Below are 13951 nucleotides of genomic sequence, written 5' to 3'. Positions count from 1 at the left end.
TAAATTTGTGTAGTTGAAGCTATAAATGCCATTTTTACAGCCACTTTTTATTGGCCTGTAACGCGGCTCATGCTTATCCACATTCCCAGCCTCGTCCTCAGCGGCGACCTCGCTGCATGCATTGCTCTTTGGTTTTTGGTATACTCGTTCACAAAACCAAAAGAGTATATTGGTTTTGCGTGAAATCGTGAATGCCCGCGTCTGATATATAGTTCGGATTCTGTGCCTAATCGCAAATCGTGTGGCTAATCGAGTTCATTTAAAGATCGATCCGTAATTCAAATAATTTCCCCAGCAGCTTTTCAGTGGACTAGAGCAGAGTGTTATGCAGTTGATTTGACCCCTGTGCAACAATCTTACTTGCTTTAAATTTATTTTGTTTATGTTTGTGTTTCTGTGTTTGCGGTCGTTTGCCATTTGCCTTCAACCATTATCCATGGGCATGCAAAAGGCTAAATCTGAGAGCGCCTGCATATAGACAAAGCGATGGGTTGGAGCTGTTTGAGGGGCGGGGTGAGGGGCTATGGCACACAGCCTTTGCCCGCAATGTATGCAAAAACATGAAACGCCCGATGGCTACACGATGTGCACAGTTTGTTAACGTGCCAATAACAATGTGTGATACATAATTGAGTTTTTCAGTTAGCGCAGGATTAAAGCCTGCAGCGTATACAAATTTATAGCACAGGCATTTCCATTAAGCAGATATTTAATGCAACAAACGTTTGACTAAGAAGAAAACCTGTTATAATATCTCTTGTCTTTGAACTTAACTATAATTTCTGTGCCATATTAATAAGTTGAAAAAGTATCGCATTTATGTCACGTTAAATGATTTTAAATCTGAAATCAATAAAGCCACAACAATGCCTCATAAGCACAGGCAGGTGTCTTCAACACCCATAAGCGTCTTATGCTGGCAACTTTCCCAACCGTCTCACCTTTTTCTTAACGTGGCTTTTGCCCGAATTGCACTTGACAACTAGCTGACATTATTTACGAGCTGGAAAACTAGCCCAAACGCCATGCGGCTTAAGGGGCATAGCAAAAACAACAAGAATAATAATAACGATAAAGCGTGATAAAGCAAATTTATGGACGTCATTTGGGGTTCTTTTAAGGCAAGTCGAGCGAAATGCAGCACCCGTTGACAGTGCACTGAATTTATGTTGCCTGTGTTGCGTATACGCAGCGTGCGCTAAAATTAAGAACATGACACAATCATAACGGAAATAAATTCGCATTCGTGCGGAAAGTGCAAATTGCAATAGAGATGCAGGCGTAGGCGATGTGCTGGCGGTGCCAGTGATGGTGATGGTGGTGTAGGAGGAGCAGCAAGCGTTGGCGTAGTCTTGAACTAAGTGCAACTAATAAACATAATGACCTTCTGCGGTGGATGCTTTTCATGGGAGCTGCTGTGGCCGCTGCTGTGCCAGCCACAATGTTAATGGCACAAAACTTTCCTCATTGGAGCATGTCCAACCGCTGCTGGTGCCTTATCAGCAACTGCCGCTGCTACTGTAGCTGTAGCTGTAGCTGTCCTCTGCTTCCGTGCGGCAGGCGCATTTTTAAATTGATGACGCCATGGCCAACAGCAACGGCAGCCGCAGGCACCACCACACAGCAAATGCCGACGTCAAGTTTCGTGCACTTAGATGCTGTTCGCTGCCAGCTTTTGCTTTATTGTTGCTGCCGTTTAGAAGCTGGGCAATTGTGAAAATGTGAAATGAGTTTTTCCTAGTTGGCAGACGGCAAAATTAAATTTTTATCTGAAAATATACGATTAGACCTGGCTGTGGCTGTGTGGTGTGGCAAGGGGTTTCTGCAAACGGGGAAAAAATAAAGAATATTGCAAATGTTGTGTGCTCGCAAATCCGCAACCGACCTGAACATATGTTGGCCATAAATGATTTTCATTGCGTTATGGAAAGTAATACTCACAAATCTCACACATACAGTGTTTTTTTTTTTGTGGTGTGTTTGGGCGTGCTTGTAAACAAATTCTACATGCAAAACTCTTGATTTGTTTATACTCAAGTGTTGGCGCCTGCCAATCAAGCGCCAACACAACAACAACAAAAATAACAACAATGCGAATAGCCCAAAAATGGGCTTCAAGGTAGATAAACAAACAACACACATAACGCATACGCAGCGTTGACATATGAAGCGCACAGGTCGCCATGAAACGAGCCCCGCAAATATGCAAAACATATAAAGAAAAAAGAAAATAAATAGAAATTTAAGTATATTAATAGATGATTGTTGTAAATAATTAAAAACAAAAATGAAGGCAACACACATCCCACATGAGTAAGAGGTTATTTTTGTGTGCAGCGCTTCTTGAATTTTGCTAAATTTAAAATAAAATTCACGCACGCACACACACACACACACACACGCGCGCAATGAGAGAGGTAGGAGTAAGTCCATGCTGCAGTGCAGCCGCAATTGCCGGCTATTTCAGTTGGCCCACATAGACGTGAGCAGAGTCAGCCTTGCGCATCACCTCTCGCTCCCTCTCTCTCTCTCTCTCTCTCTCTCTCTCTCTTTCACTCTCTCTCTCTCTCTTTAGGTACATCCGCCTCTGGCTCTCTCTTCCTTTCTCTGTCCCGCTCTTTGCTGCTCATTGAAAACAAATTCTATTTTAAGGCGTTTGGGAAAACCACCTGATAAATGAATAAATAGAAGAAAATGCTCGAGTAGACGCCCCTGTCCAGTCCCCAGTTGTAGACCAGGCCACATTTAAGTAGATGCTACACACTTCGACAGCAGCATATTGTTTGTTTTGAGTTCAGAGCACGCTGTATGTTTATGTATTTATTTAATAAATGCCTAAAATAAGTTAATTGCATAAATTGCTTGCACAGCTGTTGAAGAATATGCACCTTGCGAGGCACTCAAGTTTTGTTGATATAGCATTGGCATCTTGATGCGTTTGTTTCAGAAACAAACACAACAAAGGCAGCCATTTCCTGTCTGTGTTTGCCTCTGCTCGTGCTTCGCTTTAACCAAATTTATGTTTATTATAATACGTAGCTCGGATGAAAAGCATTCGGAATACCTTGATTGTTTTCGTTTTAAAGCGCATTTAAATGATTTCTTTACTTGAATGTAAGAAATATTATGAAATAGGTATATGCTCATAAACCAATTTTAAAATTTTTGTTTTATTTTATTTGAATGAACAATTTTATAAAAATGTATATACTTTTTATTGTTAGTTTACCGCACTTCAAACTCTTCAATCTCAGCAGCTTAAAAAGAGTTACATGCTCACAAAACTGCATGAACATAGATCATATTGACAAGCTGTTAAACTCCTATTAAACTCAAAATAGTTATCAATTTAGTTAAAAGTTTAAGCATGTCTATAAATATTTTCTGTCATGCTTAAACTTTTTATGACAGTCAACGAATTGCTGCTTTTAACACAAACTTTGTAAAAGTTTGTTAGATATCAAGTTAGATATATAATAAAAGTAGTCTAATGAGTTCCCTTTTTTATATTTTTTACAAATGTAAATAAATTTTGATATTTGATCCTTAACCAATAAGGCCAATTGCACAAACTTTGCCAAATAGTGAAGCAACTTTCAAATGCTGCTACAGCTAAGAAAAGAAGCAAACCCAGAAATGTTTTGTTTACAAACACAAATTGCTTGGCAAGAAATTTCAATTTGGGATCTGTGCGTTTGTTATTTACATACCTAAAGTACTGTAAGTGCTTGTTGGGGATGAGTGTGCGCGTAGTGCGTGTGTGTGTGTGTATTTCTTAATTTGAAGTTGCTTGAAGTGCATCTGTCAGATGCAGATACGCATGCAGAAGCGACACAAGCTGCACATTTCAACGTTAGTTTATGCAGCTCGTAGAGCGGCAGCAGAGGAGCTCTTATGAATGGTAATGTGAATGGGTATTGCGAACACAATGCCTGTTGCCATTGCGAATGTCAAGATGTTGCCGCTCGACTGGCGCACTACAGTTGCACGCTCTGGGCCCGTTCTAAACGTGGCTAGAACAATAGGCAGTCAAGCTGTAGCTTGCCGCCTGCAGGCAAACGACAACGAAAGCATTCATGCATGACTCGTAGATGCACACACACTCACACACACACACACACACACACATACTCACACTCTTAATTGTTTTTCGCCTTTTGCTTGGCTGCGTCCTTTGACAGCGGGCCCCGTGCAGCGTAACGAGATAATCTTCTGAAATTGCTGGCCCTGTGCTGGGCGTGATTGGTCCTGAACTGCAGCAGTACTGAGCACTGAGAATATCGCAGTCACGCTTCAGTTTCTCCGGAAACATGGCCCTGCCAGAGTGTTGCCTACTTGCAAGCGCAAATTATAGAAATTGCGAGTGTCCATGTGGGAGTCACTTTACATATGCAAGAGACTATCAGCTGCGTCGCGCTGCATGCAACAAATTAAAGGCACTCTTGTAGCTCGATTCAATTACACTTTGAAGTACACACACACACACACACACACACACACACACAAACACACACAAAGACATACATATGGCCCTGTGGTCTGGCTATTCAGCTATGTCAACGTCGCGATGTCACACTCAGCGCCGGGTCCTGCCTTGGGCTAATCGATACAACGCTCGGCGGGTCGCCTGTTTGCAAATGTGCCACAAAATGCCGCAATTGTCAATCAATTGCAAGGAAATTATGTCAGCCAGCAGCACGAGCCGTAGGTCTACGTTCTCAACGAGCCACACGGGGCGCCCATCCTGACTTCGTGTTTGTTGATGTCGCCTGTCAGTGGCAGACACCCAAAAAGGAATTGAAAAATCTAAGCAGGATGTGTGTGTACACATACACAGACACACACACTGATAAATTTCTGCCAGCTGCAGTGTCGGCTCGAGTTGAGTAAACAAATTTGTGATAATCTCTACTTCAGTGTGAAGTGCTTAATGCTAGAGCAAAAAAATAAATAAGAAAAACCACATTCATCACGATGCTAGGTTGATGATAATGACGATGTTGATGTGATGTGATGAGTCTGATTATACAGCCCATGCTTATCGCTTCAAGTGTGCTTATGAAAGCAACAAATAACAACGACAACACACCTCCCACGCATCCGCATCCGCTCCTGAGTAAGGCGACACACACATAACTATAAATATTGTTTATGCGTGAACTGCTTGTGAATTTTAAGAGCCTGAAGGAAAACCGGTTTAAAGTGAAGTTAAATGAAAGCAAGAAATTGAATCAAAGTTAAAAATTTCTTATTTATTATAACATTTATTTAATTGGAATTCATTTACAACTTTCTTCACATCCTATGTTTACCCAGCACACCAATAATTGAGATTTTCCATCTACACATAAGCCCCACAATAGAGAGAAGCTGGCAAGTGTTGTTTATATTCAAATAACTCATTACTTTTCCGACTATAGTGCCAGCATTTTGAATAGTGCTAACTTACTTGAGAGGCATTTGCATATGAAAAGCCAAAAAATTGCTGAGCAAACAGCTATTAAAATAAATAAATAATAAATGAAAGAAGCATATACAATTGCAGCAAAACTAAATTTATGAGCAAAGCGATTTATCTATTTTATTTATCTTTTTCAAATGCCAAACAAACAAATCATCAACAATGCCGTGTAAAGAACGGAACGAAAGAAAATATCGTACAGACAAACGGAAGTTTTTCATCATCAAAATGACTCAACAAAAGAATTTATGCGTATTTGGGTAACTCCTGTTGGGCTTAAATACCCTGTGAATTTAAAAGGGGCTGTATTTGCTTCAAGGCTACCAAACTGTCTTACCCCCTGTCTTACCGAGCAGTTACTTCAAAATATTAGTAAAAATATAGTAATATATTGGAAACGAAAGGTTGGTAGATGTGATTCACAAACCTAACCCTGAGACGAGGCATTTCTTCGAACTGCGAATTGCAGTTAAGCATAGGGTATTCCACAGTTCTGCACCTTAAGTTTATATCTTGGCTGCTATTGAATTGACTTAGGTCTTTCACATGCCCAATGAACATAATTTCATAATTTTTACGACAAGTGCTGTCAGGCATTCTATTTGCCACCGCATGCCTCATGAGAGTATTCTCGGTATTCTCAAAACCAACGCACATAAAAATTGATTTGTATATTTATATTTCTAATAAAAATGGCAAATTTATTGATTTGCTTGTGATTTCTAAGTGCTGCCTATAGTAGATTTTTGAATGATTTGAAACTGTTTCAATTTATTACTGGAAAATTTCAACATGATTCGATTTTGTAATATAGCCTAAGTTGCCAAGTGACAAAAGTTGTCGGCAGGCACTGAAGCAAATTGAAATTAACAAATGAGAAAACTTTCAAAACTAATTTTGCCATTCAACTGGGCCAATTTAAAGTAGATAACAAAAGCCCAGCAGAAGACACCCAAAAACTAGAACAACGACGAAACTTTTCTAGCAAAATAGAAAATAGAAAATAGACAAATAGTTGGCGGGGTGCGCGAAGTTGGCTCAATCGAATAGAATAGGGGTGTTCAGGCATACAACTGCAACGAATCGGAGGCAGTCGTGATCTCTGATTGGTTGTCTGCGACAAGCAGGACATTGCGAGATGGCCACATTATTGACGGTACAGGTAATTATTTGAGGAGCACTTCTTGCATACAGCTTTGACGCCTGGCTGACTAACAAGAGCACACAGCAGGCCATCAACTGGGCAGAGGCGGACTTCCATGCTTGGTGTCGAGTCTGTCTCCAGCTGCGTGTGCTGTGAGCCTTCTGGCAAATATTTATAATATATTTATATAAAAAGAGTGAGCATGTGCACTACCTGAGTACTTGTTTTTCTTGGTGCAATACACACACACACACACATACGCACATTCCCATTTGACTACGTGCAACCAGCCCGTGGCGCATTTCCTTTGCGTGGTGCTCGTTTCAGCATTTCACGTAAAATGTAGCCATATGCTCACATTACTATCTACGTGTTTCATACTATAGATGGAAGTACAGTCAAGCTTTGAGCTTCGAAAAACAGTGTTGTAAAACAATACTTTTTCATGGAACTCAACAAAAGTCAAGTTGAGCCCCTTGTAAAGAACTACAAAGCTTTGCAATCCATCTCAATTACAACGTACATTTTATAAGTCTTCTATGCAAATTAAATTTCTTTATCCATACACAAGTGGTCGCATTTCGTTGGCTCTTATAGCCAGGTCCACCTGTGGCTGGGCTCGTGCACATCCTTTCAGGCGCAGCAGCTGTGACATAAATAAACAAATAGTGCCGCTTGCCGTTACTTGCAACGAAATGGGGCAACAAAGGACAAGCAGATAAAGCCACTGACATAAAGCCCCCGTGGCCATTACAGAGCCGGAGCAGCGAGAAGCGAACCGAGAAGTTCAGTCGCAGTTTTAACATGAAACTTTAAAGCTGACGCGAATCGGTTGGGTTTGACCTCGTCTCGTGCACGTTTTGTATTTTGCTCGTTTTTACATTTTATTCGCCGCGTGCAAAAATTTTATTTTTCAATTTCCTTAGAAGCTTTGATCTGAAGCAGCACGACATGCCCCATACCCATGCCCCGTATTCCACTCCCTATTTTCTATCCCTCTCTCTCTCTCTCTCCTGCTCAGCCAAAGGATGTGGTTGCTTTCGCCTGGCTTTGGCAAACTTTGCGACATCCTGCCTCCCGCCTTCCGCCTCTCGGCCCAGCCATTTTATGCTTGTGTGCAGCTGACAGTAACAAGTTCAACAAAAGCGCCAGCGCTTTTAACTTTATTAAGATATCACAAACATACGCATACACCCATTAGCCACGCCCACGCCGAAGCCCACGCCCAGGCGCAGGCTTCAACAGACTTTTCACATAATTTGCAGCAATGACAAGAAGGGTTTTCCTTAATTGAATTTCAACGCCATTAAAAAAGAATTATGCCAGCCTGTTATGAGAGATGCGAGATGCTGGCTGAGAATTGACTATTGAGAGCTGCGCGAGCTGAGAGTTGAATTGGCAGCTGCTTGCCACAGAGTTGCTTAGTTAATTGAAATTATCACTGTCATCATTATGAAGTTACATTATCATTATAATACCTAATGCTGATGACGCTAATGGTGGCTGCAACAGCCTTGACGGCTCCGCTGCTCCTCTAAAGTCCGCCTAGCTGCTGGCAATTACTGTCAGTTCCAGAAACGTTGCCAGGGAGCAGGAAGCCGGGTGCAGGGAGTAGGGATGCAAGGTGCAAGACAGAGTCGCTGCTGCTGCTGCTGACAGCAGATTGAAATCAGACGAGCATTGTTACTTAAACAGATGTACTGCAACAGAAATACACTGAGTGCAAATTATAATGAGCCCGATCCGAATAGATAACAAATGTTTTTGTGTTAGCTGTCAGAGAGTTGAGGAAATTATGAAAATTTAATTAATGAAAGTTTATTCATCTAATTTAGGCTATAAATAAATTACATATATGCGTAAATTATGGTAATGGTGAATTTCTACAGTCAATTCCTCACATCCTAGCCATCAAAGCATTTTTGTTGGATCATAAACAGATTTCTATAATATTCGAAAAATTAATTAAATTTCTACCTGTTTTGTAATTAAAAGATTTGCCCATTTCTTTTATCTCATTGCACGTTTTTATTCGTCGCTTTTTGCAATGAAATTGTTCTGCTTTTGCACTACCCTTTTCCCTTCGCATGGTTAATGTTTAACTTTTTGCCTGACCCCGCCCAGCTAGTCTTTGTGGTTGCAGCCTCTCAACTGAAAGTGCATTTAAGCACTTTGCAGAGCGTTGTGTGCTTTAAGTGCCGCAATTACCGAACCGCACACACACATGACTAAGCAATGCAATTTGTGGCAAGTATCTGTTATTGTGGCCACACAATTTCTTGTGAGTCATTTAGCATAAGCGAGCTGTTTCCGTCAAAGTGGCCAAATCAGGGAAACTAAAACGAGGCCTGGTCAGAGTCGTAAATAAAAAGAAAAGAGCCAAATAATTAATCTTTGGTTACGCTGCGCGTGCTCTGCGTTAATGAGCCACGTTTGCACCACAAGATAAATTATATTGCGCATACGACGCGTTGCCGGATGGCATTGAAGGCGTAAGCAATTGACACTCAATTCATTCAAATCTCTATTGCCGCACCCTCATTGCGGGCAACGTTATAAAAGTACGCGTATACGAGTGAATTTAAAACATGAGCATTAATAATACATAAGCCTGACTGACGACGGAAGGGAAGGGGCGAAAAAACATGGGTGTAGGGCTGAGGCAAGGACAACAGCAGCGGCTCCAGCAGTCTGTGACAGGACATGCCCAAGACGCAAGGAGCGGTATGGCATATCGGGGCGGCAGGTTGCCGCTCCAATTGCCCAATTGAAAGAGAAATTTGTGGCGCGCTGCCTTTTCTTGGCAGCCATTTCGTGACCTGCCGGCGACAAACAAGCGCTAAAGGGGCACACGGCACGAAAGTTTTGACGGCTTCTGCCTGCCCGCCTGCCAGCCAGCCCCGCCCATACGGGGCTGTCCGCGCTTTAAGCCAGCTTCGGCTCCGCCCACGTACAACAATATTTTTGGGCCCGTTTGTGGCATGTACACCTGCAGAATGCAGTATGCAGAATGCAGAATTGCGAATGCAGAAAGCACTTTGCGGCCCATGTCGAGAGCGAGCACAGCGGGGCAGGTGAGTAGGGCAACGATGACTATTGAACTCCCACGCGAAACGAGAGCCCTGTCGCATGTGTGCCAAAAACTCATCTAGAAGCCAGGGAAATACGAAACGCAGCTCGGCGTTTGCACGGAGTCGTTGCCATTGATTTTTATCGTGCATAAAAATATAAAATAAAATAAAAACAAATTCAAAGACGGAAAACATGAAAGTCAACAATAAATAAGCAGTATGAAGACGTTGGCAAAGATACAATCCTGACTACAGTTCTAGATACATTAGCCTTGAAGCAAAAGCCTACGAGCTGTCAACTATGAAAGCTGCAGATAGCGAATGCTTGCCATGAGTATTCGTTAGATGAGTTCTTGTTCGAGTGACCCAGTTATTAATACAGTTTATGTTTTGGTTTGAAGTCGAATAACAAATGGAAAAGAAAGTCATAAATGCGAACTACTGCTTTACTTGTAGGGCCTTCGGTCAGATGAACTCATTGGCAGAGCTACGAAAGATATGTTCAACTCTACACTCAATCAAATTTTATTATACAAATTTCCGATTCAACAGCAAGCTAAATGAATTCACGCTGTTTCTTTGTATAAAAATGGGCATAAAATGCCACCAAAATGTACAGAACAGCAGCTGGAAACGAGAAGTAAGCGCAAACAAACTGGGCGAGGAATAGTTTTTGCAAATCATTGAAAGTGCACTCAGATGCGGAAACGAGTGCACATTGTGCATGCGGATATAACTCAAAAGCCTGTAAGCCCTGACAGGCTGCTAGATATCCATATAGCTCGCATATAGTTGTTGGCTATATAACATATATCGTGTAGTTCTGGGCGCTGTCACGGTTTGTCATATGCACACTCGGCGCATTGCCAACTATTGATTATGTTCTCAAAAAAATGAATGGAAGTGCGCTTCGCTGAGTTTGCCTAAGTGTAAAAGGCAAAGGGTTGTCTCAGCGGCGACGCGGTACAAGCGGGGGCACGAGGGGAATAGGCAGCAGAAGAAGTTGCCAACGTATGCACGTCATCAGGCAAAGGACATCCGGGAGAGCTAATGCATAAATAGATAACTAACTAGAACTAAACTGAATTGAGGATAGCCTCTCGTGTGCCACAAATTGTCAATTGACCTGGCACAAGTGGAATAAACTTTAGACTGGCCCCCTCGCTGCAAGTTAACAACTTTAATGGCCCAAATATGCGCTACGAAATGCCAACCAAACATGCATATATACACTAGTGTCATCATCAACGTGTGGCAAAAGTTTTGCTGCTTAATGTGGCGTGACGCTTAGGAAATATCAGCATATTCGTGGAGTAGCAAAAATAGACTCAACTTTGTACATTGTCTCGACACTTAAATGTGACAGAGTTTTTAATAAGCACCTGTCACATATGACTGGCAACTAGGCGCTGGCCAGGCTAAGGCCTAAATGAAATACATAAGAGAAAGTACAATAAGATAAATTGAAGTTTGAGCTCAGATTCTAGGGGACGGGAAAATAATAATGGCTTTAAATGTTTTAAAACCGAGAAAGTAAGGATATCTTCGGCAAGCCGAAGATTTAATACCCCTGTAGACATTTCGATGTAACGACATATCTCCGCGCGGGATGCCGACATTTGCCTTTTGCAGATATGTGAGAATAGATTAACAGAATGAAGCTCGTAAATGCTGAATTTGTTGAAAATATCTTTGAAAATAGAATATTTTGCCATATTTGAACCTTTTAAAAATACATTATTATTGTAGTTTAGAAGCCTTTTAAATCTACGCGTAAAGTGCCTAAATTTGTGTTTAAACATGAACACATCAAGTCTTAGTCTACGTAAGCTATCTTAAGATTAGTTTACAATTGAAAGGCAAAACTTCTTCTATGCTATATAAAGCACTTTTGCTTTTAAAAAAATGTTATTTAAAAAATAAACGTGTTAAGAAATATATTTCAGTAAAACCTTGCTTCAGCTTAATTGTATTCGAGTGCATATTCTTCTTTTTTCAATTTAAAAACATTTCTGTGTATGCTGTCAGCCGTGTAGCTCGTAAATTCGAGTTTTCATCTATTTTTAATGTGCAGTTTTCTCTCTGTTTTTTGGCTCAAATTGGTTAGGACGCCTTCGGCCACGCCCCAGCTGACCTGACAATGAAATTGGCGAGCTATTAAGAGGCGCTGTGTACTCCTCGTGTCACATTTGTTTACACTTGTGCAGCTCTGTTTTATTTTGTCGGCGACTTTGAGTTTGATGGCATCGACGGCCTCGCCTGCACTCAAATTGTCAAGACTCATAAATTTAGACAGCACTCCCTGCTTATCGCTGGGTAATGGCAGCCGCCTCTTCAGTTCGCACCGGCTGATTGCTTATCGAGCGCACGTACCAACTGCACAGAATAGTCGGGCAACGGTTGTATCTGCGGCATTGGGATGGCCAAAACCAGAACGTCGCTAATGGCGTTTGACAAGTTGCAAATGTGCCTGCTCGGCTTGTGTAATTGTTATCGATAAACAGCGACAGACAAACAAAAATACAAAATAAAAAGGTTTATAGGTTGTCCCACTCCCATTCTGGCATTCTGGCCACGCTGATACAAGGGGTAGCCGAGTTCAGCAAAGTGAAGTTCGTAAAGTAGCATGTCAAATTACTACGCTAATTGACTCATAAAGTGGGTGGATGGGTGCACGTACACTCGAGTGCAGAACAAAGTAATATGCAAAGCTGCCTAAATTAGTCAAAATATCGATTGAATTAACATAATTTCATAGCAACTTCTAGGTGCTTCCCTTTGCGCCACATTACACATACGCCCCGTGCACGTATTCGAAAATTTGCAAGTCAAGAGCTGCTAGCTGTTAGCTGCTGTACTTACCTGACAAGAAGTACACGCACCGTTGTATACATATATCGAGAGCTATATATGTGTGTATATATATTGCAGGTATAAGGTTTAGAGGCCAGAATAAACAGAGAGAGTTTTAGAGTTGAAAATTTCGCGAGCCTTACGCTTTGGTTGCTTTTAAGCCTACGCACTGAGAGGCATTTTTTTGTTAAGCTGCTGTGGCTTACATTTTCCGCTTGAAATGGCCACAGAATTTGTCACAGACACACGCGCTCTCTACGGGGCAACAAATACACATATATACTTATACATTTATATATTTATACTTATATATATTGGCTCAATTATTGCACTACATACGCACACACACACACACACACGCACACACCGACCACAATTTGCATTGAAAATTTCCCAAGAGCAGCAGCGGCAACAACAACCAACAACAACTATTCCTAGAAAATGTTGTCTGAAAACGGACAAAATATAAAAACGGGCAAACAAAGGAAAGGAAACAAAGCCCGACATGGGGGTCAGAGGCAAATAAAAACTTATTCGGCTGTCATTTATGATAATGCGTATACGCCGTGCTGGCCACGAGGAGTTTCTATGAAATTTACAGTAGTCGCAGCTCGGTTATTTCGTTATTTGTCTTCACGTTCGCGTCGTCCGTTTGTCTGCCCTGCTGTTCGCCTATCTGTCTACATTTGGCTGGCCTACCCTGTTCCTGTTCATGTTCATGTGTGTGACTGTCTGTGTGTGCGTCTGAGAGTGTGTGTGTGTGTGTGTTGGTGGGCACACGCCTTACTTTCACATTCACATTCATTCCCACACAATAATTTATTTCCCTTTGTTGTTGTCGTTTTTATCGTAATACTTAGTACACTTTTTCTCTAAATACACTTGCTGCACAATTTCTCAATTTATCTGTTCTTCTGCTTGGCTTTATATTTTGTTTTATTTCCCCTTTTATTCTTCTTTTTTTTTGTTATTTTTGTGTAGATTGTTAAATTATTAAGTTTTCATTTGCATTTACATGCTACGGTTCTTTGTGCTTTCCGCTTTTCAAAATTTCCAGCACAACACGCTCCAAAGTTTAGCCACGAACTGAGCCAGCCAAGGCGAAACTTCACATTGAGAAGCGAAAACCGAAAAACGACAAACAAAAAAAAAAATGAAAAAAAAAAGGCAGGTAAGGAAAACCGAAGCGAGAGGCTTTCTTTCCAATGCCTGCGTACAATCCTTTGTACGAGAACGAACCAGCAAAGCCGAGGCACATATGCGGAGTGTGTTATTTTGGAAGGATTTCAGCGTGTTGTTGCCTGGAAATCTCACACAAGTCTCTCTTTCGCTCTGGCACGCACTCTTAGTCGCTCTCTCTCTCTCTCGAATTGACGCCCCCCCACTCGCTCTGCCTTCTTCTCTCTCTTTCTCTCTTTGTGC

At 41.5% G+C, this 13951-nt stretch overlaps 1 protein-coding gene across 2 annotated transcripts in view; it reads left to right on the top strand.

Annotated features, from left to right (window-relative positions):
• Positions 1-13951, top strand: part of spz5 (spatzle 5) — a 32323-nt gene that overhangs the window by 916 nt on the left and 17456 nt on the right. The window lies entirely within an intron of this gene.

The sequence above is a fragment of the Drosophila virilis genome, chromosome 3 (genome assembly GCF_030788295.1).
Source record: "Drosophila virilis strain 15010-1051.87 chromosome 3, Dvir_AGI_RSII-ME, whole genome shotgun sequence".
Classification (NCBI taxonomy): Eukaryota; Metazoa; Arthropoda; class Insecta; order Diptera; family Drosophilidae; genus Drosophila; species Drosophila virilis.
Note: the sequence above shows the minus strand (reverse complement) of the source record. Positions and strands in the feature narration are given on the sequence as shown.